Below are 27,010 nucleotides of genomic sequence, written 5' to 3'. Positions count from 1 at the left end.
AATACACAGTGAAATACCTATATATCTCTTGAAAAAGGGTCATTTAGTTAAACCCTTTAGCCAAAGCGTTATAAGCCTTTAGAGGAAGAATGATCACATTGGATCTATCACAACCCATATCATATGTTTTATGCTAGGTTTATTTTTCTCTCTGTGTCTTTGTATTAACACAGACATGTATATCTTTCTTCTGTCTTTATTGCCAGGTTGGGCGACATCCCCTCAGGGCACATCCTATATTTGGACCTTTGGATCTGGGACTATTATGCCAAGTGAAGCCAATTGCTATGATAATTATGTTCTACCTGTATATATCAGATAAGATATCTCAATAAGTAAGGATCATTGTATGAACTTTGAATGGTTCATTTTGATCGTTCCAAGTTATGTATCCAATCTGGCATCCCTTCTAGGGTAGGGATGGGACATAAAAAGAATGTACTGGTGCAATGTACTACCAGCCGAAAAGAGAGAATCGAAAGGTGAATTCCAATAAAAAGGTGTTCACTTACCTTTGTTTTTTTCTACCCATGATGAAAATAAATGAGTTTTTTCATTGGAGTTCACCTCTCGCTTCTCTCTTTTCGTCTGATACGCTCCTGTACATTATTTTCCTGCTCCAGTAATAAGCAGATTCTGCACACTGAGGAGCTTTCGACGATATACACAATGGACAACAGAGACCCATGACTGTATTGTTTGTGGATACCACACGTTGGACTGTTCTGGGTACCAGGCTGTATTTATGTATGCATTAGTGGAAGAAATGCATTGCGCTGCATTTTCCTGGTCACCGTGTAGTTAAAATATCTTTGAATGTGAAGGTTCCAGGTAAGCGTTATCTTCCATCATTATCCATTCCATTCCATCATCTGATTCTACTATTCTTTCCACGGGAAGTACAAAGGACTCAGGGCAATCCCTTTGGTTGGAGAAAAGGAGATTTCACCAGCAACAAAGGAAAGGGTTCTTTATAGTAAGGGCAGTTTAAAATGTGGAATTCATTACCCATGGAGACTGTGATGGCAGATACAATAAATTTGTTCAAAAAAAGGTTGGACATCTTTTTAGAAAGGAAAGGTATACAGGGATATACCAAATAAGTATACATGGGAAGGATGTTGATCCAGGGATTAATCCGATTGCCAATTCTTGGAGTCAGGAAGGAATTTATTTTTCCCCTTATGAAATATCATAGGATGATATGACACTGGGGTTTTTTGTTTGCCTTCCTCTGGATCAATAAGTAAGTATAGATATAGGATAAAGTATATGTTGTCTAAAGTTAGAATAGGTTGAACTTGATGGACGTACGTCTTTTTTCATCCTCATCTACTATGTAACTATGTAACTATGTAACTATATGTAACTATGTAACTATGTAAGTACTGAAGTAATTAAGGAGCTCCAAGTTTCATAATTTGTACATTAAGTGCTATTTTCAGTGACTTTTTCCCATGCCCTAAATATCTCTACAACCCTCCTGGGACTATATAGTAGGTATGGGGAATGGTTGATGTGAATATTTTAAGGGAATGTTTGCTTTACTTGCACTATCCTGCTTTGTTATTATGAATTAATATGCTCTACAGTAAGCTTTCAGCAAAACTGTGGGTATGTGTATGTCCATTCCGTCTAAAATAGTACTACCATTTCTAAAAAAAAACTCTTTCCCATGGGTTTAGCCACTAATGCTTCCTATGCAAAGTAGCACAAACTGTACCGGCTAAGATGCTTCTCTGCTGGTAACGTTTGAAGTTAGTGAACTACTGGAAGGCTCACATACTATTCCCAGATAAGCTCTCATCCCAGTACCTTCTACTCCATCTGGTTTCTCTGCCAAATCGGTAAGTGATTCCTACACTCCCTGTGCTTTGCACAATGTCCATGGAGAGAACTCAATATGTTATGCGGGTAGCCATCTTAAAACTGACTCCGGAAAAAGCATGTCATTTATGCATGCCCCAAATCACCTTAGATGGTGCTGGAGTAGTATTTTAGGGGTTAAATGTACCACATTACTGCTAAAAAAAAGTTACTTTACTGTTGCTAAAGTTACATGGCAAATAAGAGAAGTGACCCATATTCAAGCCCTTATATAAATGGCCCTACCTGCAATTAACCCCTTGCTGCTATATGTACTGTACCAGCAACCTATTGCAGAGTATTGTATATCTAGCCCCTCTAGCAGCTAAAGAGTTAAGGCAGCCATGCTACAAAAATGTATGTTCAAATACTACAATGGGCAGGTTCTTCATTTGTTCACCTTTATTGCCTGTCTCTTACTCTCCGTTGCTCATTGTCTGTCTCTTCATCACCTGTCTTCTCTCCATTTGTCTTCCCCAGACTCTCCGTGTTTCTCTTCTCTCTCTTTTTCTCTCTGTCCTTGTCTTGTCAGTGCTGCTGTGTGGATGTGTCATGCTGCAGAATACACTGCTTTCAGTGAATAAGGCATGTAGCCGGTGATTCGCCTAACGCACCGGGCCGCATTAAAAAAAAAAGTGAAGTCATAGACAAATTAACAAAAGCTTTCTATTCATACCCTCCATGTAGCATAGACCTTCTCTAGAAGTGCAATAAATGCATATTATCCGATATACAGTATGTATCAAAGCAAAAGTGGTACAATTCTGGGACAGATCCATTTCTTCAGATGTATCAAAGACAACATGCTACTGATTGCAATGGGATTTTTCCTTTGATACATATACAGGCATACCCCAGTTTAAGGACACTCACTTTAAGTACACTCGCGAGTAAGTACATCTCGCTCAATAGGCAAACGGCAGCTCACGCATGCGCCTGTCAGCACGTCCTGAACAGCAAAACCGGCTCCCTACCTGTACCGAAGCTGTGCGCAAGCGGGGAGACTATAGAGCCTGTTACACATGCATTATTTACATCAGTTATGCACGTATATGACGATTGCAGTACAGTACATGCATCAATAAGTGGGGAAAAAGGTAGTGCTTCACTTTAAGTACATTTTCGCTTTACATACATGCTCTGGTCCCATTGCGTACGTTAATGCGGGGTGTGCCTGTATTGTTGTTCTTCGCCCCAGAATTGCACCCATTTTGCCTTGATACATTAGCACCCACTGTAGAGGTTTATATAAACCATTGTAGGATCTGTACAATGGTTATTATTGTTCTTTTCAACAAAGCAGCTCTCCATAAATGTTAAAGTTGTAGGAATTGTACAAATATGCCTGGGATTGTATCTTTAAAGCCTTCACTTCAGGTGGTTAAATAATGCAGCGCAGATCATATAATCCAGTATGTGATACATGGCATACAGGGCCCATACTTACTGAGTGGTGCTATTCCGCAAGACACCATCCAGCTCTTCACTTAAACGGGTTCAGGGGCTTATTAAATGTGGGGCACAGGGCCTGGCTCTAAAACTACCGTTTTAACTCCAGAGGACAGGGGCAGCATATGCATTCGAAGGCCAGGGCAGAGCATGGGCTTAGCGATTGGGGGTAGTATTACAGTATGTGATAGAGGTCAGGATAAGTGTTCCGAAGGTTCAGACAAGGCACACTGCATGCAACTCCATTTAGCAATCAGATTTTCAACTCGTCCTTTGACAAACCAAACGTGGACCATGTTTAGGGAATAACTAACCAATATTTCATTTAGTTGTGAACGGAAAAAAACATTACAATGCAATCTGTTTATTTTTATATTTTCAACAAGACAGGTGACTGGGTGGGTGACTGGGTGACTGAATGACTTGACTGGGTGACTGAGTGAGTGACTTGACTGAGTGGGTGGTTGGGTGGGTGACTGAGTGACTGGTCCCGGACCACGGATTCCGCAGCTGGAGGTGGGTGCGTGGGGGATGCTGGGTTGGCGCATGCGCACGGGGGACGCTGGGTTGGCAAGTGTGTGACCGCCATGGCGCTTCCTCTCCATCCCCCATTGGGAGCGGGGGGGAGCGGAGGAGGGAGTGGGCCCACAGGCACAGGCCGGACACTCTGCTTTCCCTGCGCATGCGCGCAAAGACCTCGGCTTTGCGCATGCGCATGGGGGGGGGGTTGCCACCATTTTGTTACTCTTCCCCAATACTGGCTAAACCATCTACCTAAAGAGTAAAAATAGCCAAAAATACTGCAGCTGTGTCATAAGACCATTACAATATTCAGTATTTTAATAATCGGGTACACAAGAGGTTAATTTGAGTTACAAGTTGCATCTTAACAATACATGGTATTGTTTTATAGCAAGTCAGGCTAATGACCACAGCCTGGTTTTCTGTGTCTGTCTAAAAGTGGGCTTATCTACTGTAGGAGCAACCCAACACAACCTTTTAAAGTAAATTGTCAGAGTGTACACAGAAATAGCCACTCTGCAGAACCTCACTGTGACGGTAGCGGTAAATGTGACTGCTTTTAATAAAGGTCAAGCCTGCCATTACCCCTACTTGTCAGTAATACATCTGCATTATGTAATATATATATATATATATATATATATATATATATATATATATATATATATAATTAACTCTTTACATGTAACTGTTTTTGTTGTTGCATTTGCACACACCAATCAGGGTCTGGGTCATATTGCAAACACCTGGGGGAAGGGAGACCCCTTAGCTAGATCAGCTCAGCTCAAGCTGTGAATTCAGAGTTCTACAGCTGAGGCAGCAGGGAAGAAGGTGCAGAGGACCCTGCAGGAAGAAGGAACAGGGCAAATATCTTTAGGGCGGTCCCTGCATGTAGGTTTATAGGGTAACCCTAGTTTCCCAGTTGTACGTGCCTGTGTTGATTTACTGTAAATAGTTGTGGATATGTTTTTTTCCAATAAATTAATTTTAAAAACACTGTGTTTCTGTCTGGCGAATTGATCCCTGGCAGGTGGGGGCCCGAGAAATTTCATGGATGAAAAGGGGGGCTCGGCATTAAAAGTTTGCTCACCCCTGCTGTAGGGTGTATTTTTGCCAATTACACACATGGATTCTCTGATATCCAACTTCAAGCCTCTTTGAAGGAATCTGATATTATACTGTATGTAGTAACGTATTCAGGTTTTATATTTCGATCCGGTTTATTTTTTATGAAACTGTCTGCATTTATTATATTGTACTACTTTTGTACATTAAATCTACAATTTAATAAGTATTGCATTTAGGTTCTAATTGAGCGTTGCACGTTTTTCAAGACAGTAACTGCATTTTCGGACACATTTTACTACAATAGATTGTGTGTCAATTATATATTTTTTCTAGTAAACAGGGACCAAAGACTCTGCAAGTAGAACTTGAAACTACCTTGGGTGCTGGCAGCGATTTAATATATATATTGTGACGGTTTGACGGGAGATATTACTCATTTTAGAGATCCCGCTGCGACATAAATGCATCCTGGGCCACCGACAGGGGCGGACAGAAGGGCCAAGTGTCCTGGTCACGGCCACCGACAGGGGGAGACAGCTGGGACAAGTGTCCCAGGCCCGGTGGCTGTGGGGGGCCCGGTGGGTGGACAATGCAGTCGCCGCCAAGCCCCAGCTCTCCCCACCTGCAGGCCTCTTCCTCTCTCTGTCCCACACCGGGCCCTCTGACGTCAGCACGCGGCGGGCCTCTCTGATGTCGGCGCGATGGAAGTAAGCTTGGCCCAGCTTCCAGCACGCAGTGACATGAGTGGGAGGCCCGGCGCGTCCTGAAGTCAGAGGGTCCGGCATAGGACAGAGAGGAAGAGGCCTGCAGGTGGGGAGACCTGGGTACAGGCAGAAACTGCTCTGTCTGGACGTCAGCACCGCCCCCCCTCCCCCGGCAGTCCTTGCTCCCCCTCCGCAGTCAAGCCCCCCAGCAGTTACCGGCTCTCCCTAGGCAGTCACCGACACCCCCCCGGCAGTTACTGACCCCCACACCGGCAGTCACTGACCTTGCCCTGGCAGTCACCGACGCACTCCCCCCTCCCCCGGCAGTACCCACTCCCTCAACAGTTATTACACCTCCCCCGGCAGTTACCGGCCCTCCTGCATTCACGTGGCCCGGCCTGACCATCCCCAAGGTAAGTATATTTTTTAATATGTATTTGGGTGGGAGTATTTATATATGTATTGTTTTTTTTTAAATATGTATTGGGTTTTTATTTGAGATGTATTGACGGTTTTTGTTTTAGATGTATTGGGGTCTTTTTTTAGATTTATTTGGGTCGGGTTTTATATGTATTGGTTTTTTTAAATGTGTATTTGTTTGTTTTTTAAATATGTATTTGGGGTTTTTATATGTATTTGGGGTGGGAAGTTTTTTGGTATATATTGTGTGAGGGGGGGAATGAGGGAAGGGGGAAAGTGTGAGGAGATAGGAGGTGAGTGCGGAAAAGAGGGGGAAGACTGAGACGCAGGGCAGAGAAATACATGTGAGGCTGGGGGGGGGGCAGGAATTGAGTGAGAGTGGAGATGGGGGGGGGGGGGAATGAGAGGTGAAACCAAGGAAGAGGGAGGGAAAAAGAGGGTGTGAAATGGGGCTCGCAACACTGCCGAGGGTGGACAGGGGGCGGTCAGAACTGTAGTACTTAGCCCCAGGAAATCTGTCAGGGGCCCCGGCTCTCCATCAGATGCAGGCCTCTTCCTCACTATGTGTCCCACGCCGAGCTTCCAACCTCTGGCGGGGCGCGACGGGCCCATCTGACGTCAGCGCGCCAAAAGTAAGCTGGGCCTCAGCTTCCGGTGTGCGCTGACTCTGTAAGCTCAGCGTGGGACACAGAGTGAGCAGGTCTGCAGCTGATGGAGAGCCGGGGTCCCAACTTGCAGCACCGGCCACCACACACCTGCAGCCACCGGGCCTGTTCTGACCATCCCCAAGGTAAGTCTACTTTTTTAAAATATGTATTGGGGGCGTTGCGGTGTTTTTATATGTACTGGGGAGTGGGGGTCTTTTATATGTTTGGGGGGAGTCTTTTTATATGTATTGGGGGGGATTGGGGGGTCTTTTTATATGTATTGGGGGGGAGTGGGGTCTTTTTATATGTATTGGGGGGAGTGGGGGTCTTTTTATATGTATTGGGGGGAGTGGGGTCTTTTTATATGTATTGGGGGGAGTGGGGTCTTTTTATATGTATTGGGGGGAGTGGGGGGTCTTTTTATATGTATTGGGGGGACTGGGGGTTCTTTTTATATGTATTGGGGGGAGTGGGGTCTTTTTATATGTATTGGGGGGAGTGGGGTCTTTTTATATGTATTGGGGGGAGTGGGGGGTCTTTTTATATGTATTGGGGGGACTGGGGGTTCTTTTTATATGTATTGGGGGGAGTGGGGTCTTTTTATATGTATTGGGGGGAGTGGGGTCTTTTTATATGTATTGGGGGGGAGTGTGGGTCTTTTTATATGTATTGGGGGGGAGTGTGGGTCTTTTTAAAATGTATTGGTGGGGAGTGGAGGTTTTTTTAATATGTATTGAGCTAGTGGGGGTCTTTTTTAATATGTATGGGGGAGTGGGGGTTCTTTAATATGGAATGGGGGGAGTGGGTTTTTTTAATATGGAATCGGGGTATTGAGGGTCTTTAATATGGAATGGGGGTCTTTTTAATATGGAAGGGGGGTTTGGTATGTATTTTGTGGTGGGGGATTAAGTGAGAGTGGGGTAATTGACGGAAGGTGGGGGCGAGTGAGAGGAGAGAGGGGGTGAGAAAGGGAGTGAGTGAGGTAAAGAGGGAGTAAGAGTGAGACACCGGGGAAATAAATACATGTGAGGTGGGAGGGGGTGAGTGAGGAAGAGGGAGTGAGATGGAGGGGAGAGAAAGACATGGGAAAAGGGGGCGAAATAGAGGGGGCTCGTGAGGTGTGAAATGGGTGGGAGGGCTGGGGAAGGAGGGGGGTGTTGGCCCCGGACATAACTCCAGTCCTGGTCCCCCGGGTAATCTGTCAGCGGCCCTGAATGCATCAGCTGGATAGTTGTGTCTATAAACCCGTTACATACACAAGTCACATGCTCAAAGGTGCGCCATTCGTGACGCTGTCATTGGTTAGAGCAGGAGTGCTCAACTCCAGTGCTCAAGCCCCCCCCAAACAGGCCAGGTTTCAGGATACCCCATATTCAGCTGAAGCAGGGACTGATTCAGCCACCTGTGCTGAAGCAGGGATATCCTAAAAACCTGACCTGTTGGGGGTGCTTGAGGACAGGCGTTGAGCGCCACTGGGTTAGAGAACAGTGGAGCAGGCAGCACACACAATGACAATCAGTATGACGTTGTGTAGATTTGAGACACATATTTGGGCCATTTCTTGGTTTAGAGATTAATAAACTGGGCGTGGCTCAGAGAAAGAAGATATTCTGCCCCCCTATATTAGGCACCATGTTCTATGTGGGGCAGTCCCACAAAGCGGGTACAAATAAATACAAGCTTTTTAAACATCTTATTAATGTAATTGGCTTCCTTAGAAAGACTCAATGATTATGAAAGTAAATTTTAACTTTTTTTGTCCAAAAATGGGTACATTTGTATTATCTCTGTGTTTGTTTTATTCTAAACTAATATGGTAACTAGCTGTAATTACCCGGTGTGCTCGGGAATTCTGGGAAACCAACAAATACTGAGATTTAGGAATGGATAATTAATTATTTTTATTTTCTTAATGAAAAAACCAATGTGTATTTTTATTCTAATGCTGTTGGGTAAACTGTATTTTAGTTTTATTTTACATCAGGCGCCAAAACATACAGGTACATTTTTTTCAGTTCCCACTCTGGAACAACCAAAATAAAGTTGGCCAAATAAAGTTGGCCATATGCAAAACAAGGATTTTCTAAATTCAGTCCAGCTACTTACTATCCTGCCGAATTTGGTTAAAATCAGTGCAGTTTTAAATAGTTCCGTCCACAAACATAATTCAAAATGGCATCCAATTGTTTCCAATTGTTGTACGCCTGACGAAGGGGCCAGGGGGCGTTAAAACTTTGCTCTATTGTGCACATCTAACAGGGTGTGTCTGCTAACGTTTCCTTTCCCTGGGTGTGCTGATTTGTTTCTGTTTCCTTTCCCTGGGTGTGCTGATTTGTTTCTGTTTCCTTTCCCTGGGTGTGCTGATTTGTTTCTGTGCTGCTGCTTTTTTGATACATTAAAGAAGAAACTTGCTGAGACCAAATGCAAAATGTAAGTCCATTGTTATTTTTGAATGCGTGTTTATAGCCAATTGTTTCCAGACAGACACAAATCTGCTTCTTGATCTCAGGAACCATCTTGCTAAATTTGGTTACGATAGTGTACCTTAAGAGGCGTCTAAATGCATAGCAAATAGACAAACAACTTTCCAAAATATATAGTAGATTATTGGTCTTCCCCATTATCTCGCAAAACTATTTATGCTGCCAAATAGCCAACCAAAACAACCAGAAGGGAACAGCTGAAACTTTCTCGCAAAAGAGACTAGGTAAAGATCTTGCAAGCATGTACTGTAGTGACTATGAAGACAATACATGCACATATCAATCCACCACAGTATACCCAACCAGGGTTGCCACCAGTTCGGGTTTAGACCGGAGACTCCGGGTTTCGGCCCCGTATCTCCGGGCTACGGATTTCCCTGGAAAATCTCCTGCATCTCCCCCTGCAAATTCACTCAACATGGCTGTGTGATCTCAAATGGTGCCACATTGCCTTGATGATGGGATGCTATGTTTTGTCACGGTGCCACGTGATGCCTGTTGCCATGACAACGGCGCTACGTGACGTCACGGCACCACGCCGTTCCGCTGCCATGGCAACTGGACATCGCGGGACGCCATGACTTAACGTTGCCATGGCATCACGCGCCATTTGACGTCACGGGGCCGTGCTGGTTGCACCTTGCAGGAGGAGATGGTGCCGGGAGAAGCCGCAGGTAGGAGAAATAAATATATAGGTAAATGTAAAAAAGACATGCCAGTCATTAGTTCCCTTTGTTCTTAGGAGAGACTGCCCTTTTATAATAAAATATACCTTGCCCGCTATAAAACCCAAAGCCCAGTTATATATCACTTTCTGTTAGCAGTTACACCTTTTAAAACATATATTCCTGGCGCCCTCTTTGCCCCCTGCACTCCTTTTCGGGGTCAGACACGAGGTGTTAATGTAGCAGCTCCAGCTGTTGAGACAATAAAAACCTGCAGTGCACAAACTTTCTTTATGGAGATGCTCATAAAACGCGCGGGGAAATTGCTGAAGCAGTAACCTGTTCTCCTTTACTAGCGGCTGTAAATCTGCCTTCTCTGGGGCTGGGAGGCCGCGCTAACCTCTCCACAGCTCAGCTGCTGCACCTCCATCCTGCCCCAGCACCCTCTCTGCACCTCCATCCTGCCCCAGCACCCTCTCTGCACCTCACTCCTGCCCCAGCACCTCCATCCTGCCCCAGCACCCTCTCTGCACCTCCATCCCTCTCCAGCACCCTCTCTGCACCTCCATCCTGCCCCAGCACCCTCTATGCACCTCCATCCTGCCCTAGCACCCTCTCTGCACCTCCATCCCTCCCCAGCACCCTCTCTGCACCTCCATCCTGCCCCAGCACCCTCTCTGCACCTCCATCCTGCCCCAGCACCCTCTCTGCACCTCACTCCTGCCCCAGCACCTCCATCCTGCCCCAGCACCCTCTCTGCACCTCCATCCCTCTCCAGCACCCTCTCTGCACCTCCATCCTGCCCCAGCACCCTCTATGCACCTCCATCCTGCCCTAGCACCCTCTCTGCACCTCCATCCCTCCCCAGCACCCTCTCTGCACCTCCATCCTGCCCCAGCACCCTCTCTGCACCTCCATCCTGACCCAGCACCCTCTCTGCACCTCCATCCTGCCCCAGCACCCTCTCTGCCCCAGCACCCTCTCTGCACCTCCATCCCGCCCTAGCACCCTCTGCACCTCCATCCCTCCCCAGCACCCTCTCTGCACCTCCATCCTGCCCCAGCACCCTCTCTGCACCTCCATCCTGCCCCAGCACCCTCTCTGCACCTCACTCCTGCCCCAGCACCTCCATCCTGCCCCAGCACCCTCTCTGCACCTCCATCCCTCTCCAGCACCCTCTCTGCACCTCCATCCTGCCCCAGCACCCTCTATGCACCTCCATCCTGCCCTAGCACCCTCTCTGCACCTCCATCCCTCCCCAGCACCCTCTCTGCACCTCCATCCTGCCCCAGCACCCTCTCTGCACCTCCATCCTGCCCTAGCACCCTCTCTGCACCTCCATCCCTCCCCAGCACCCTCTCTGCACCTCCATCCCTCCCCAGCACCCTCTCTGCACCTCCATCCTGCCCCAGCACCCTCTATGCACCTCCATCCTGCCCCAGCACCCTCTCTGCACCTCCATCCTGCCCCAGCACCCTCTCTGCACCTCACTCCTGCCCCAGCACCTCCATCCTGCCCCAGCACCCTCTCTGCACCTCCATCCCTCTCCAGCACCCTCTCTGCACCTCCATCCTGCCCCAGCACCCTCTATGCACCTCCATCCTGCCCTAGCACCCTCTCTGCACCTCCATCCCTCCCCAGCACCCTCTCTGCACCTCCATCCTGCCCCAGCACCCTCTCTGCACCTCCATCCTGACCCAGCACCCTCTCTGCACCTCCATCCTGCCCCAGCACCCTCTCTGCCCCAGCACCCTCTCTGCACCTCCATCCCGCCCTAGCACCCTCTGCACCTCCATCCCTCCCCAGCACCCTCTCTGCACCTCCATCCTGCCCCAGCACCCTCTCTGCACCTCCATCCTGCCCCAGCACCCTCTCTGCACCTCACTCCTGCCCCAGCACCTCCATCCTGCCCCAGCACCCTCTCTGCACCTCCATCCCTCTCCAGCACCCTCTCTGCACCTCCATCCTGCCCCAGCACCCTCTATGCACCTCCATCCTGCCCTAGCACCCTCTCTGCACCTCCATCCCTCCCCAGCACCCTCTCTGCACCTCCATCCTGCCCCAGCACCCTCTCTGCACCTCCATCCTGCCCTAGCACCCTCTCTGCACCTCCATCCCTCCCCAGCACCCTCTCTGCACCTCCATCCCTCCCCAGCACCCTCTCTGCACCTCCATCCTGCCCCAGCACCCTCTATGCACCTCCATCCTGCCCCAGCACCCTCTCTGCACCTCCATCCTGCCCCAGCACCCTCTCTGCACCTCACTCCTGCCCCAGCACCTCCATCCTGCCCCAGCACCCTCTCTGCACCTCCATCCCTCTCCAGCACCCTCTCTGCACCTCCATCCTGCCCCAGCACCCTCTATGCACCTCCATCCTGCCCTAGCACCCTCTCTGCACCTCCATCCCTCCCCAGCACCCTCTCTGCACCTCCATCCTGCCCCAGCACCCTCTCTGCACCTCCATCCTGACCCAGCACCCTCTCTGCACCTCCATCCTGCCCCAGCACCCTCTCTGCCCCAGCACCCTCTCTGCACCTCCATCCCGCCCTAGCACCCTCTGCACCTCCATCCCTCCCCAGCACCCTCTCTGCACCTCCATCCTGCCCCAGCACCCTCTCTGCACCTCCATCCTGCCCCAGCACCCTCTCTGCACCTCCATCCTGCCCCAGCACCCTCTCTGCACCTCACTCCTGCCCCAGCACCCTCTCTTTACCTCCATCCTGCCCCAGCACCCTCTCTGCACCTCCATCCTGCCCCAGCACCCTCTCTGCACCTCCATCCTGCCCCAGCACCCTCTCTGCACCTCCATCCTGCCCCAGTACCCTCTCTGCACCTCCATCCTGCCCCAGCACCCTCTCTGCACCTCCATCCTGCCCCAGCACCCTCCCTGCACCTCCATCCTGCCCCAGCACCCTCTCTGCGCCTCCATCCTGCCCCAGCACCCTCTCTGCCCCAGCACCCTCTCTGCACCTCCATCCTGCCCCAGCACCCTCTCTGCACCTCACTCCTGCCCCAGCACCCTCTCTGCACCTCGATCCTGCCCCAGCACCCTCTCTATTCCGGGAACAGCACTCTTCCTAGCATTACATTATTCATACAGCACTATTCCCCAACCCATTGCTGAGGCTGGGCACTGTGCTCATGCTTCTGCTGAATGCTCTGTTACTCTATGAACACAATCCTCTGCCTGGCATTCCTAGGCTACTACTTCCAAGGTTACTGTCAGCCCCATCCACTCCTCTGCACTGCATCCCTGCTTCACAGCCTCCTCTGCACTGCATCCCTGCTTCACAGCACCCTCTGCACTGCATCCCTGCCTCACAGCACCCTCTGCACTGCATCCCTGCCTCACAGCACCCTCTGCACTGCATCCCTGCCTCACAGCACCCTCTGCACTGCATCCCTGCTTCACAGCACCCTCTGCACTGCATCCCTGCTTAACAGCACCCTCTGCACTGCATCCCTGCCTCACAGCACCCTCTGCACTGCATCCCTGCCTCAGAGCACCCTCTGCACTGCATCCCTGCCTCACAGCACCCTCTGCACTGCATCCCTGCCTCACAGCACCCTCTGCACTGCATCCCTGCCTCAGAGCACCCTCTGCACTGCATCCCTGCCTCACAGCACCCTCTGCACTGCATCCTCTGCTAGCACAGGACTGCTTCCCGTTTCCGCGGATACTCCAGGCACACTCTCCGCTGCACCTTCACCCCGCCACATGCGAGTATGCCTCATTACTCCGTCCCTGCAGTCTTCAGTTAAAGACAAACAATACATCCCCTGTTACCTTGAGCCCCCCCTGCTCGGTCTGCCTCACCTCCCCCTGCTCGGTCTGCCTCACCCCCCCCCCCCTGCTCGGTCTGCCTCACCCCCCCCCCTGCTCGGTCTGCCTCACCCCCCCCCCCCCCTGCTCGGTCTGCCTCACCCCCCCCCCCCCCCTGCTCGGTCTGCCTCACCCCCCCCCCCCCCTTGCTCGGTCTGCCTCACCCCCCCCCCCCTTGCTCGGTCTGCCTCACCCCCCCCCCCCCTTGCTCGGTCTGCCTCACCCCCCCCCCCCCTTGCTCGGTCTGCCTCACCCCCCCCCCTTCTCGGTCTGCCTCACCCCCCCCCCCCCCTGCTCGGTCTGCCTCACCCCCCCCCCTGCTCGGTCTGCCTCACCCCCCCCCCTGCTCGGTCTGCCTCACCTCCCCCCCTGCTCGGTCTGCCTCACCTCCCCCCCTGCTCGGTCTGCCTCACCTCCCCCACACATGTAACTCACGCTTTTCCCTGCCTGCTTCTCAGCCCTGAGACAGTCTTTGTAAGCAGCTCCATTTGATGCACAGTGTAATGTGAGTGCGAATGTGGTGAAGGAGAACAAGAAAACGTTTCTGCAGGTGACTTTGTACCTGTAGTTACCCATTAAGGATACATTTCCATGCATGCTCCGAGTGTGTTTATTTTATATTATGCTTCAAGTGCTTCCAAGATTGTGAATCCTAATCAAGCTACTTTGAGCTGAAGCACCCAAAAACAGCTACTCTGCACCCATTGGAATCCCAGGCACCCCTTGTGAACACCGTAAAAGCAAACATGGAAAACAATACCCCAAGAAAATATATGATCATAGTCAACATCTTTTAGGAGCTATTATTGCCATATGTTGCAACATAATATCCAATGAAATAAGAGGGAGGTTTACAGTTATATTGTATCAAGTGAATAAAAGATAGCGTGAGTTTAAATGTCTTGGGCTGTCGTTTAACCCCTTCAGGCCATTATTATAACGGCTACAAAGCAGATTACTCCTGCTAGAACAAAGCAGATTTACAACATACTAAAGAAGGCCTCAGTGTCTTCCAAATACCTCTGCACCTGAAGAGGTTACTTACAGCTACAGCGGGGAGAGATTTATCACAGTACAGGAGCGGTGATTGCACCGTGATCACACGTTAACGTCCATTAGGCCTCGGCCAGGGTTCCTGCTGCCGTGCTGAGGCGCGCTGAGGCTCAGGGAAAGCGGTGCTTTCCCTGGCCTTAGACAGCGCGCTGTCCTGGGGCGTGTCGCTCGCTTGCGGAAGCGTAGGCGAGCCCCTACTAAAGCCGCTCTCATTGCGGCTGTAGGGGCTCACAGGTAAGTACAAGCGCACCTCACGCGCTGAGCATGCCCGAGGCCTTAGACTTCAACTGACTTCATAGCAGCGCTCTCATAGACATCAGTTTACTATTACTCAATAGTAAACACCAGTCCTCTTTTGTGCGGAGACTGTTGTGCCTATTTTTTTCTTTCAGATTAACTCCATGAATATGCCATTTATTGGTCTAAAATCCACAAATGTTACCAATTTTGTTCCTTGGACGTTGACATCTCTGTTTCTTCAAATCAATTTAACGATTGCAGTTTACACACTTTAATAAATCTCCCCATATGAATAAACTATATAGTGACCATACCACTCACCCTAGAACTAATAATCAATATGAATTTCTAACAGGGTGCTACAGGAAAAAGAATAGACATTTTATGAAGGTGGTAAGTCTCTGGTCATAGACCGGCTTGTCAGGGATATTTATATCCCATGGACTAATTACTCATCTACTCAATGCCACAGCGAGTGCTAGTTATAGGAACTTTTTTGGGTTCTCTTTGGACCCACCTTGATAAAATGTCTCCCCATATGAATCAAGAATCAAGCCATAGGGGCCTATGCAGAGAGCAGCGAATTTTCGAAATTCGCCATTTTTTGGAGATAATCGCGCAGAAAACAGCAGAAAATGGAGATTTCCGAAAAACGCGCCAATTTTTCTTTTCTATTTGTAAAACTCGCCTCGCGGCTGGCGAAAACCTCAATCTCGCCAGTTTTACAAATATCCTAATGCAGAGAGCCGCGAACGGCATCTAGCGGCTGTTCGCGCCAATAAAATGGCGCTATTGTCTCCTTTTTCCCTCGCCAGAAAAAATTGGCAAGAAGCTGCCGCTCGCGGCCATTGCAAAGGGAAAAAAAAAGGCGCGCATTTGTTTTTACAAGTTTCTGAAGCGCGCATCTCGCCAATTTAAACTCGCCAGACGCATCCATGTTAAACATAGCAGAATTCGCACTTTTCTGCATATGGAGAATAAAACTCTCCAAAAAAACTACTTTTTAATAAATTCGCCAATTTTAAAATTCGCTGCTCTCTGCATGAGGCCCATAGTATATTATTGTGGGGGAAAAAATATGCTTAAAATATACTTTAGAATACTGTATGCATATCACATGTCAATGTATGAATGGACAGCTGGGCTCATTTATTTACCGTGTGTGAAAATGGCACCTTGACAAATTTGACATCTGCATCGTCTTACATCAGTGTTCTGTATAAGAAACGCGTTACTTGGAGTCATTACATTGGACACTGATCTCTTAGCCAAAGAGGTTTACAAGACCAATTACCAGGAAAAGGGAGAAGGGTGGCCAAAAATTCTCTAACTATATGACATAAACTAACTGCCCCCTATTTAACCACTCTTCAGACGACTTACAGTACCTGTACACTTGGGACACAATAAATGCATAATACAAGGATAAACTGACATTAAGAGATTTAAATGACTCAGCATTAATTATCGGCAGCCCGGTGACACTGTACTTTCACTGCTTGATACATAGGCATGGCTTTTCTAAACAGTGTAAATCATTAGTGCATCCTAAGGCCCATTCACTTGAATAAGCCTGAAGGGGCGCTAAGGCTTAGCATTGTTTTCTAAATCTGGGCCATAGCTCCCTGTGAGTCATTTTTTATGTGTTTAACGATAATTTATATCACCAATATGATATGTGCAGTGGGTGCATAGGGACACAGACACACACGAGAGAGAAGAATTTCCTTTCCTGTTTTTGATATAATGTCTATATCAATTACTTAGATTACATTATCCTTGTCCAAGAAAAAAAAGTATCAAACATTAGCAGATGTTATTTCTGATGCTAAAGTATATTTGTGCATCCGCCATAGCAGCCTTAAGGATTACGTGGCGGCTGTAGAATGCCTTCCCTTGTATCCCATCAGCAATGGAAGTGGAAATGTTCCTATCATGCTTGTTCTCAAAGAGCCTTTGTGACTTAAGACGAGCAAACGTGACATGACGTTCAGTAAACGCTGTAAACGTCGCCAGCCTGCCGGCCCTTGTGCTGTTCAGTGGACACCATCACGACATTGTAAGGATTAAAGCACTTGCCAAAGGACAGCAAGTTTACTGAAGAGTTACAAATTGTTACAGTGGTCAAGTGTTGGTGCTAACGCATTTACAGCAGGGGTGGGCAGCTCCTCTGCTTCACCACAGGCGGCTCAATCAGTGGCCCAGTCTTTCACTGAGCCACTGATCGAGCCGCCTGTGCTGAAGCAGGGATATCCTGAAAACCTGACCTGTTTGGCGACCCTTGAGAACTGGAGTTGCCCACCCCAGATTTACAGTGGCCATGCAATATCGGCCAAAGGCACTTACATTTACTGTCTAAAGATCTTATTCAATATCGTCTGCAGGGGCAGCTTATCCCATTTTCGGCTGGAAATTCTCATTGAAGTCGATTGAGGGATTTTTGGGCATAAATTACTCAAAAACAGCCACATCGGACAATATAAAATGACCCCTTAGGTCTCCCAACTTGCTATTTTAAATAGTAAGCTGTCTGAGAGATCCTCTCTCTGAAATGATGTATGATTTATTTCTGTTTATGGATCCATTACATGGCAATTTCTGACCGCTATCCATGCAAGGCACTGTACCTACTGTACAACTGAAACACACTCATTTAGTACCAAGCCTGTGGTGCAGAGACTGCAGCAGTGACATGCATGTGTCTATCCACTGCCACCTGCTGGTGACAAACGACAAGTGTCACCCAGTGAGATGAAACTGAACTGGGGGACATCATTGAATCATTTAGAAAACTATAAGGAGTTTCTGATTTTATAGCGTGGTATAAATCCCTCTTATGCGCTGACTGCGAGCACTGTTTGAGTTTTATTGCTCCTTTTGTGTCCATAATAAAACTGAATTAATATGGAACATATCCCGAAGTAGCTAAAAACAAACCTGTAATTGAAAATGGTTGCTTTCCTTTATTCCATGAAGAATTGCCGTGTAGTTCTCAGCTTCTTATCTGGTCCAAGGCTGTAAAACACAGGGTCCTAGCGTCTATTACTGCAGATCCCTCTGCAATTTCCTGCAGTCCCATCTAGCATTGAAGGGGTTAAACATGGGTGCACTTAGATTGTAAGCTCTTTGTGGCAGACTCATTTTCCTAATGTTTTGCTTTTAATTTGAAGTGCTTATTACCATAACATATGACATTTCCTATTTTTTGGGTGTCTATTACTGCGGCGAAGCGCTGTATATGTGGATGGCGCTACAGTATATGCACATACAAAACTATACCCTATAGCAAAAGAATTGTTCTGTTCATTGCCGCAGTACTTAATCCAATTCTGAAACTGATCTCTTTATCTTTAAAATAAAGAAACTACAAATGTCATTATACATAACATAGCCCTGATAGTAATGTCTTCTTATCACAGTGGGTGCAGCAACATATGCAACAAATCTCTACCCTGAAGAGCTAACACTTTATTAACTGAGGCAAAGGGAGACTTTCCTAAGGTCACTGGATGAAAAATGGGTTATCCCATTTTTAAACTGTGGTGCAACACTAAGCTTCTCTAATTACGAACTAAGTGCTATACCACTTTAATTTCTGATTGTATAATTACACAGTGGAGCTTCAGGCATAAAAGAGTTAAACACCCAAAGGTAATTTGCTGTGCTCACACGGAAAGCCCTGTGTCAGCAGTGGAAGGAATATCCAACTCTCCGGTGCATGTTTCTACTGGGGAGATGTTTAGACAAATGGAACATTTTGTTCTTAGTTTACAATCTTTTTCCCCAGGATCCCGAAGTCCCAGAGCTCAGCAAGAAATAAGATACATATTTTCCGCCTTCGTTTCTGTGTTATACCAGCCCTGCACATTAGCAGCAGCACACGAGTATGTGCTGGACCGAAATCATTTATCATGGAGTTGTTAGCTGTTTTTTTCACCAAAGGAGCCTCCTATAAGAATACCTCCCCTACAAATTCTAACAGTACAAGATGGCTGACATGCCCTCTGCAGAATAGGGTCTTGGATCAGGGGTGCTACTGATCCACCCTCATACCAAAAGGTACACAAATCTACCCATGGAGCTTCACTAATCTTCAGGACCTTGGCCCTGATCTCCCAGCAAACCTCAGCAATTTTAAAACATTTAAATAGTAATCCAGTGACACCAAGATCACAGGATCGTAGCTAAACCGTTTCTTTGCTGCAGTCCCACAGCATGTTAGATGGGCTACGTCTATATGTATCAAAGCAAATAAAAGTTTGTTTTGATGCATACCTGTAGCACCATTATTTGCCTACAGTTTCATCAAATGTAAGCACTTTGAAACTATAGAAACTTTAACCCACAACAGTTTCTGGATGACCTTACCAGCTGCCCTTGGTACAGAATCGACTTAATTCCTGACCCTGATTCTGCACTCGACTATTTCCAATCCGAGTTCTTAAAACTCTGTGATACCCATACTCCACTATGCAAAATAAGGGTACGGGGGGCCCACCTACCATGGGTTACAACCCGCCTAATAGTGGTATACCATCTTAAGGATGCCTTGTGGAAAAGCTACAAAGTAACTGGCACTACCAAGGATCTCAATCACTACAGATGCCTGCGGAACATGTGCACAAGGCAAACAAGGCACGCAAAAGCACAATATTACTCTGACAATCTCCTCCAGAACACATCAAACCCAGCTAACTTCTGGAAGGTTATCAACAATATATTGCAGCCTTCTAACCATCAACAACCAAGTAATATCACTAAGGGGGATATTACTCTGACAAACCCCACTGACATTGCAAATGCATTCAATGATTACTTTGTGGGGTGTGCTACTAACTTATTAGCGAAACGCAACCTGAACTACAAACCTGAATCTCATCCTGGGAGTGCCCACATAGCCCCACCGCTTCCCAATACTGCCCCCAATTTTCAATTTGTCCCAGCATCCAAGAGGAGATTACACATGGGCTCTTCAAATTAAAACTAAGCATCCAATGTGGACCTGACTTACTGCAATCTAAGTTCCCATGACTTGTTGCCCCAGCCATTGCCAAACCGCTTGCTTCCCTAATCAACTCTATCCTGTCTGCAGGCCATATCCATAAGACCTGGAAAACTGCCAGAGTTTTCTGAATCTTCAAAAGTGGGGACAAAAACACTGTCTCAAACTACAGACAAATCTCTCTTCTCCCAATACTATCCAAAGTCATGGAAACGTGTCCACTCCCAATTAAGCGATTACTATACCAAGACAAATTTTCCTAGCCAATTTCAATCTGGCTTTCACCCCAAATACTCCATGGTAACAACCCACCTGAAAGGTTGCAATGAGATCCAGTGTGGAATGGAACTGGGAAAACTTACGGGTGCAATATTCCTAGATTTTGCAAAGGCTTGATACAGTTGATTATGTTATCTTGCTTAATACACTCCAATGCTCTGGAATAGGGAAGCATGCTTTAAACTGGTTTCAGTCCTACCTATCAGATAGATTCCAACATGTGTCTATTTCAGGCTCTAACTCCACCCCCTTGGATATAATCTGTGGTGTCCCGGAAGACTCTGTACTGCAGCCCCTACTCTTCTCAGTGTTTATCAATGATCCTGATGAGGGAGGAGGGAGAAGTGGCTCAGTGAGTAAAATGCACTGACTGGCACTGAGTTTGAAGCAGGGAATCTGGTTCAATTCCTGGTGTTGACTCCTTGTGACCTTGGGCAAGTCACTTTATCTCCCTGTGTCTCAGGCACCCAAAAAAATAGATTGTAAGCTCCACAATGCAGGGACCTGTGCCTGCAAAATGTCTCTGTAAAACTAGCAGCGCTATACAAGAACATGCTATTATTATTATTATCTTCCTATAGCTTGTAAGGAAGCTTCAATACACATGTATGCGGATGACACAAGCTTATATGCACACAGCCCTAGCCTCTCCGTCCTTGGACATGTACATAAATCTGACTTTTTGAAACGTCAAAATTGGATTTCCCAAAACAAACTGGTTTTAAACACTGTAACAATGGTATTTGGGACCAAGGCTAAATTTCTAAAGCTTCCAATAAATAAGCTCCAGACCAGAAACAACTCTAATACCATCCTAGCCCCTGTTACTAGTTTTAAATATTTGGGCATATGGTGTGACTCCCATTTAACATTTGAGTTGCACATTGATACCCTGACATCCAAAATCTATGCCAAACTAGGTGTACTTTATAGGAATAAATCCTCCCTAAGTCTGCTGGTCAGAAAGCGTATCGCACAGCAGATGCTAATGCCAATTATAGACTATGGAGACATAGTATATGGCTCGGCACCACAAACTCACCCTAGAAAACTTGATACCCTCTAAAATTTAATATGCCGGTTTGACCTCCAATGCAATTATAACACACATCACTGCGAAATGTTCAAAGAACTAGATTGGTCATCACTTGAGTCTAGGCGCAAAGTTCATCTTTCCTGTCTTACCTTCAAATACTTTCTGGGCAAGCTGCCCCATATCTGAAAAAGCTCCTCACCCCTACCACATGCAGCACTTATCATCTGAGATCTGACTCCAAAAGACTGTTCATGGTCCCAAGGTTCAGCAAAGTATCCAGCCGTTCCTCCTTCTCTTACCGTGCACCCCAAAACTGGAACAATCTACCGGAGACTCTCACAGCCGCCACCAGTCTAAGTTCTTTCAAAACTAAAGCTGTCTCACATTGTAACTGTTACATACGTCTATAACATATATCATCTTTAACTGTGCATGCAATGTCTAGTATATAATGTATAAACCTGTTCACTTAATGTAACTATGTATTTGTTACCATGTATTTGTCATCATAACTCTATGCCCAGGACATACTTGAAAACGAAAGGTAACTCTCAATATATTACTTCCTGGTAAAACATTTGATAAATAAATTAATAATTTAAAGCCCTTACATTTGACGCGGCTATCTAGGGAGCTTTACACAACTTCAGACTGAGCAGAGCTGTTGATACAGAGAGCAGGATAATTCTGTATTCCAATGAAGAATGAGCCGGTTTGTAGGTTTGAAATCCGAACTTCATGAATTTCTAAGTTTGTTCGGATGTTGGATCCAATCTTCGGAAAACATTTTCCAATCACAATGGAATATGAGCCAAAACTCGAGAGACGCTCATGCTCGGATTTGTTTATTTGTTTTTCTATAAACTGGGCAAACATTTCAGTCCATAGGGGATGCGACATAAATCAGGAGCGCAAATCAATAGAGGCGTATATAAAAGATAATAAAAATACAAATATAGTGCAACACAGTATATATATATACATATATAGATATATACAGCTCAACCCCGTTATAGCGCGATCCGTTACAACGCAAATCCGCTTATAACGCGATGCAAGCATGGCTCCCAATTTTCGTATTTATGAATACTTTACTATACGATTATTGGTATCTTAAATACTTTATTGTACAATGCATACAATGGTACATTATTTCTAACGCGATCCGCTTATAGCGCGATGTGATTCCTTGGACCCCAAGCACAGCGTTATAAGGGGGTTGAGCTGTATATATATATATATATATATATATATATATATATATATATATATATATATATATACACACATGTGCAGTGATGGATAATTAATAAGAATAGTACTAACATGGTACAAGAGTGTTTTCAGTAGTGGGGTTATTAGGAGTGACCAACTCAACGTAGAATCCGGACACCAGGGTAATGGCGTTCTTCTGGATCAGATGAATGGATGGAAGGGACAATGGGGAGGGGACTCTCACATGTAAAAAAAGACACAGAAGATAATGGTGCAGATTGCTTTTCTATGCAATAAAAGTAATAGATATTAAACTCACAAGCTTAAAGTAATAACAGGCATTGGGACCACCCAGGGTCAGTATCTGGAAAAGGAATCAGCACTGGTGGTTCTGCTGCGACAGCCATACACAGTGAACAGATGGTAGTACCAAGGGAAGGTGGAACCCAATCTCAGCTAGAATCCTCTCTAAAAAGTCCTCCAGCCACTGGATAGTCCTCCAGGCGTCAGTATGGCTCCACCCTATGCGTTTCTCTCCATCTAGCTTTTTCAGGGGTTAATGGCCTATCCAGTGGAGGACTAATGGAAGAATAAACCGCTGAATACTATCCAAAGTCATGGAAAAATTTGTTCACTCCCAATTAAGCGATTACTATACCAAGACAAATTTCCCTAGCCAATTCCAATCTGGCTTTCGCCCCAAACACTCCACCGTAACTACCCTGCTAAAAGTTTGCAATGAAATCCAGTGTGGAATGGAACAGGGACAACTCACTGGTGCAGTATTCCTAGATTTTGCAAAGGCTTTTGATGCTGTTGATTATGTTATGTTGCTTAACAAACTCCAGAGCTCTGGAATAGGGAAGCATGCTTTAAACTGGATTCATATATATATACTGTATTGTACTATATTTGTATTTTTATTATCTTTTATACATGCCTGGATTGATTAGCGCTCCTGATTTTGTCGCGGCTGAATGTTAACAGTGAATGTTATTTGCGCTTGTACCTTTTTCTGTTTAGTCCATGGGGGATACCTTTTTTATTTGGACTAACAATTTATAAGACAAGCTTTCAAGAGTTCTCCTCTCAAGCAATGCTGATTTACAAAAGATTCCAGGAGTTTAACTCAGATGTAATTCCCCCCCTTCCCCCCCCCCCCCCCCTTTCCCAAGATAAAAATCTAAGGCAGATGGAAAGGAAAGGCAGAGAGAATGGTAAATAAACAGACCTGGCACTGTATGGAGAAAGGTATAGTAAGAAATAAGACCATACTGTACATCCATTATCAGTGTGAAGGGGGGAGAGGGGATTGAATTGCAAAATGAACAAAGAGGGAGGGAGAAACATTACAAAAGATTACGCTAGTGTGTAAGAAACCCCATATTATCCCGCATTGTTTTAGTATCAAAAAGCATTATCATTTTGAGTTCAAATGTTTTCCGTTCTTGAGTGCTTTTAAACATTCCCTTGAGTATTTCGATTTTTAAATCATGTATGAAATGATCTGGCGGTGAGAAGTGTGGTACCCCCTGGAGTGCAGTATCGTCCTTCTTCATGGTGTGTTATTGTGTGTTCCTTCTGGTTTGAAGTTTGGGGCTGTATTCACCAATGTAGCATCCTTGGTCCCATTTGCGGCATTTAATCATATATGTCACAGTCCTACATTTGCAGCAGAATGTTCCTGTGACATTGAATGCTCTTTCTTTGTGACTGGCTGAGGGATCTTGGCATTTATGTTTACAAAGTTTGCAGCGTGTGCTGTTGCATGGTCTTGTGCCATTCTCAGCGTCATTACGTTCGTACTGCAGTTTTCATGAACAAACCTATGCACAAGTGATCGAATTTCAAAAAAAAGCTTGCTCACATTTCCTAAGAAAAGTCATGTTTATTTAGAGGGTTTTTTAAAAAATATATATTTTTTACAAATCCAAAACCAATTGAGTCCCGGCAAAATCAATACATGAAAAATGTTTACAACCAAAAAACAAAAAGTGAAAGAGCCCAGCTGTAAGAGATACGTGCAGCGGTACCACCAGGGAGACGGATCTGTTTGCTGTGGGCCCCAGCTCTCCCCATCTGCTGCGGGGAGACCTTCACCCCAACCCCTGTGTGCTGGAAGCTGGGCCCACCCGGGCCCAACTTCCACATCCACCAATGTAGAAATGGAGGCCACCCCCCAGAAGGTAAGATTCCTGTAGGGGTGGGGGAGGAAGTGTGTGTGTGCTTTAAGTGGGGGGGGGAGAGAGGGAATTGAGTGGAGTGTAGTGGGGGGGAATGAGAGGAGAGAGAAGTAAACGGGTCTTAGAGAGTGAGGAGGTGTGTGAGAGGGGGGGGGAGCTTGCAAGGTCGCCAACATAGGGGGCACTGGTGGAAACGCGAGTCCTGGGACCCGAGAAAGCTGTCAGCAGCCCTACCTCCTATAGAAACTTACATTGCAAGCTGACACACACAGTGACACGTTGGAATGAAAGATCTTGATACATTAATGCCATGCAAGGGTGAAATATTTTTAGTTTTGCTTGAAAACCGCCGTGATATGTTACACCCCAATCAGGATTTTTAATCATGGCCCCTGACTGACGCAAATTGTGATGCAATAAACAGAATTTTGCAAAGAATAAAAAAATCCATTGTAAAAAAGAGAAGTCTTGAGACTTTTAGTATTTAACCCCCACTAATGACAAATAGAGTCCTGTTAGTTAATGAGCCTAATAAGACTGTTAATTATACCACTTATGAAGGCCACCTGTGTAAAGAATTAAAAAAAGGCTACATGAATGTATTATCTTAAGAGTAACCATTAATTAGATGATGGGATCCGTTATTGAAAATCCTAATTTCTGACTGGTCCACAAAGGCCATTACTGGCTAGTAATGACCCTCAGAATGTTCAATTATATGAAACAATACACAAAACAAACTCATAAACTAACACAAATACAAATTCCATCTAATTACACTTACACTTAATTAAACCATGCCAACAGCAGTAATGTCCTGATTGTTTATCTCCTGCAGTCAGGTAAGGACATGCCAGGCTGCTTTATTTCACGCATTTAATTGTCTAGCAGATCCTTTGCTTACTAGCAAAACATATAATTTAAAGTCTATTTTCTTTGTGTATGCAACACTTGAGCTTGTATGTACCTTAAAAATACAGATGTAGCATGTGACATTGTTCCCCCATTTAATGTAACATTACACCATATACTGTACATCCTTATAACGCAGAATATCGCAATTTCCATTGGATTTCTTAGCAGTGTTGGTATAGAATACCACACCACATCCCACCATAACACAATACAGTGTCCCTACATCTATAAAACCTGAAGGTGGAAGGTATGGCATACATACAGTCATAGCTATTTGCCTTTCTTAATAGCCATGTGGTTGAACAGACCAGGAACACCCTTAGGCTGCGCTTATAGTGCCGCTGACAGCGATGCGACATCGCGTCAAAACAAATGCATTGCCGCCATCGCGTGCGCTTATAGTAAGCACAGCGCGACGGAGCGACGGATTGGTCACGATCGCTGGAAGTCATCTCTATTTGATTTTTCCAGCGATCGCAGCCTGAAATCACCGTCGCGCCGACGTCGCCGGCACTATAAGCGTAGCCTTAGGATGGTCAACTTGGATACACAAAGTTGTGGGTTTTATTGCCATCCCAAACAGTGTTAAGACTTGAGATACCTTACAGCCTACTCAAAATAATGGTACATAAAGTGGGCGATTCACTAAGCAGTGATAACTGCTTTTAAGTACGATACATGGCTTTTAAGACCGATACTGCCTGCTGCGCGATTCACTAAGCAGTGATAACAGGGCTTTATCGGCTGTAAAAGGCATTTTGTCATCCCCCCAAAAAAGTGAAGAAAAAAAAATATGTCTGATCAGGCAAAAAACAGCAAACGCATTGGTTTTTGCCAGTCAGCGTGATTCACTAAGCAGTGATAAGTGAATCGTACTTTAAAAGCACGACAGATTTTTGCACCAGCTAAAGGCTGGCGCAAAAGAAATGGAAGAAGGATAGAAGATGGGGCACAGGGATTCCAAAAAAAGAAATAATTTATTAAAGCACACACAACGTTTCGACCTAATAGGTCTTCGTCAAGTGCAAAAAAGTGCACTTAAAGTGCACTTTAATCACCGCTAAGGTGATTAAAGGGTTAGGGGACATTAGATTGTATTTTTGATTGTACCGTATTATTTGTGGCAATGGAGGACATGGACGGTGATGAGGATAAGGACAGCCTTCATTGTGGCAGTCTGGCAGGGGTGAGTGCAAGTTTTATTTATTTTATTTCTGTAGCTTAATGTTTTATTTTAAATGGGCAAATGCACTATTATCTATACTGTATCTGGATAATAGTAATTTTGCCCATTGTACTGTATCTGTTATGGGGGAGGGGGGTGTATTTATTTCCCATTTTTTTTAAAGCACACAATTGGTACCGCAGGCCAGCGGGGACCCCCGTACACCTGTGGGGACCACCTGAGGACCCCGGGACACCCACGGGCAAAACTTGAGG

General features: G+C 46.1%; 1 protein-coding gene across 1 annotated transcript in view; it reads right to left on the bottom strand.

Annotated features, from left to right (window-relative positions):
• LOC142496397 (protein CEPU-1-like) overlaps nucleotides 1-27,010 on the bottom strand; it is a 642,293-nt gene that overhangs the window by 208,116 nt on the left and 407,167 nt on the right. The gene's annotated exons all lie outside the window — the stretch shown is intronic.

This window comes from Ascaphus truei, chromosome 6 (assembly GCF_040206685.1).
Source record: "Ascaphus truei isolate aAscTru1 chromosome 6, aAscTru1.hap1, whole genome shotgun sequence".
In the NCBI taxonomy this organism is placed as follows: domain Eukaryota; kingdom Metazoa; phylum Chordata; class Amphibia; order Anura; family Ascaphidae; genus Ascaphus; species Ascaphus truei.
Note: the sequence above shows the minus strand (reverse complement) of the source record. Positions and strands in the feature narration are given on the sequence as shown.